Genomic DNA, 2658 nt, shown 5'->3' on the forward strand with positions numbered 1-2658 from the left:
ATGACGTATGCCTCAACCCTTGGGAAACATTGAAGTAGAACTCAAATGGCTTCATCAACAACTGAAGAAGGTTTTCAAATAAAAAGGGGGGGGGGGAGAAAGATTAAGCATATTGAGAAATAGAATACAAAATTCTAGACATCTGTATCAAAGCCTCAAGTAGAGAACTCTGGATCAATCCAAAATGAAGATGGAGTTACAAGGGCCAAATGAAGAACCTGATCCTCCATTAGTTGGCTATGTAAAATAGCACCAGGTAAAGACAGCTAAAGTGTTTTCTGACCAAGCCTAGCTCACATCAATACCATTGCAGGTAAACACACATGTCGATCATAGAAGCTAAAGGCACAGGTGTGAAATATGAAGAGAGAGGAGCTGCTAAAAACTTATTCAAAATTTGTTTTGGCATCAGGTTCCTGTACCTCAGGTTAGTAGTAATTTGCTTAAATTCTGCATGTCCTCACCAAACAAAATTTTTACAAAGCTAATTCATCTGCCACATCATGTGATTGTTCAAATGTCTGAGTGTCATGTCTTGTCCGTCATATCCTTTCATCCCCTCTGCACAGTAACACTTCCCCACAAACCTGCCGCCGATTTCAGAATTATTCAAAACCTATTTCGCTCTCCACTCATCATTATCCCTTCCTCCAATAAAACTTTCTTTCTCTCTCACGGAAAGTCATGAACCTTCATCCTCTTTGTAGAACTAGGATCCTCTTCTCATCCTTCTCTTTCTCTCCTTTCTTGTCTACCAAACGTTCATCTAATGGTGATTGAACAATCATCTCATTCTTCCACCATTAACACCGCTCCCACTTCACTATCACCTCTGAAACCATTACCTGAACACCACTACTTCACGTCTTCTACCACATTATCTACTCTTGATTCCTCCTCTACTCCTACAATTTTCCCATTTTTTATAAATCATGTCTACCATTACTTTAGGAATCCTATGACTAGTCAATCCTACGATCTTATCAAAGACTACACACGGAGTTTTACTCCTCAATTGTCAAAAGCCCCTGAGGATGATCCTGATCAGTATTTGAACTCTTCTATGTTAGACTCAGCGAATCTCAAAGAGTCACCAGAAAAGGAAGCAGCTCATAGCATCATGGCTATAACTGCTGAGAGATTGATAAAAAAAGAGAATATCTCTTGTCTGAATACCAGGGGGAAGAAATTTCCTTCCTATAAGATGTAAGAAACACAACACTCTTCGAGTCCTTAGCTCATGAGATATCCTTAGAAAAGCCTTCTGATGAACCTGATTCTCTTCCATGCAAACTCACTTCTGAACCTCCAGTTCACTCTAAGCTGTTAGAGTCTTCTTCCAAATATCCCATCACCAGGTCACTACAGGAAGAAAGTCGTGAATCTTCACTACAGAAAAGTAAGATAAGTGTCAAGATAAGGAAAAAAAGGAAAATGAATCCAAAGGATTTCATCAAGAGTGTGTCAGTAAACCAAATAGACATGGATGCTTCCAGGGAATCTGGTTCCTTAGTACAAAAATCCATGACAGTTGAGGGAACTGTTGAGGAACTGAAAGGGTCATTCATGAAGAACAACAACAAGTCTAAACGGAGTCAAACTAAACTAGCAGTGTCTGAAAACAATACTGTGGTAATGGCAAGCTGGAAAGGAAAGTTTTATGAAGGGTCTAGCAAACAAAAAGGGGAAACTAATGTAACGAAACCTGGTTCAACAAGGTCCATGACCTGTGATGGTGCTTTGTGGCAGCAGAAATTAAGAACTCAAAAGGTGGGGACGTACTTTTGATCCAGCAATCTCGGATATGGCATGCATGAGACAAATTCTAGAGATTGTGGAATTTCAACAATGGGAACACTTGTTTGAAAAGAGCATGCCTCTGCTGTATGAGGATGCAGTGCAAACCTTCTATGTATCTCTTTTCACAGTTGAGGGGGATCGCATCTGTGCGCATATAAATGGAGTGGACATTGTACTCGATGCTTCAACATTGGGAAAGATTCTCAGAGTTCCATGTGAAAGCGGTCCTCAGTTAAGGATGTCTGTGGAATAAACTTTCGGAGAGCCATCATGAAAGAGCAAGCTATTCAACAGGGGGAACAGGTCCATAAGAAGGTGTTGCTTCCTGAGGACCAACATCTCTTTGAACTGGTTAATAAAGTTCTCTTACCCCGCTCTGAGAGACGTTCCATTGCCACAAAGTCAGATTTGGTCCTGATGGAAGCGCTTGATGAGTTTTTACAAATCAACCTGCCAACAATCATAATAGATCACATGGAGAAGGTTGCAAATTTTAAGGGTGGTAATCATGGGTTACCTTATGGTTTTCTTCTCACTCGAGTTTTCAGATTCTATGATGTTCCCTTGGGAAATCCTAGAGTGGGGACACGCAAGAAAACCTTTTCTAAGACCACTCTAGAAGAATATAAATGTATAGAAAAGGTTGGTTGAAGCATTTCGACCATTTCTTAGCTGATAAACGCCAAAAATATAGCCTTTGAGGAAATACGAAGGTTGTGGGCTCGAAATGCCATTCTAGAAACTCAGATTAGCCAAGCAGCTAAGGGACTTGATTTTGTACATGAGGAGATTGCACAATTGAGAAAGGAAAATGAGAGACTCCGGGCTTAACTACTTGAAGAACAACTGGCTGCAAAT

Source organism: Nicotiana tabacum, chromosome 7 (genome assembly GCF_000715075.1).
Source record: "Nicotiana tabacum cultivar K326 chromosome 7, ASM71507v2, whole genome shotgun sequence".
NCBI classification, from domain to species: Eukaryota; Viridiplantae; Streptophyta; class Magnoliopsida; order Solanales; family Solanaceae; genus Nicotiana; species Nicotiana tabacum.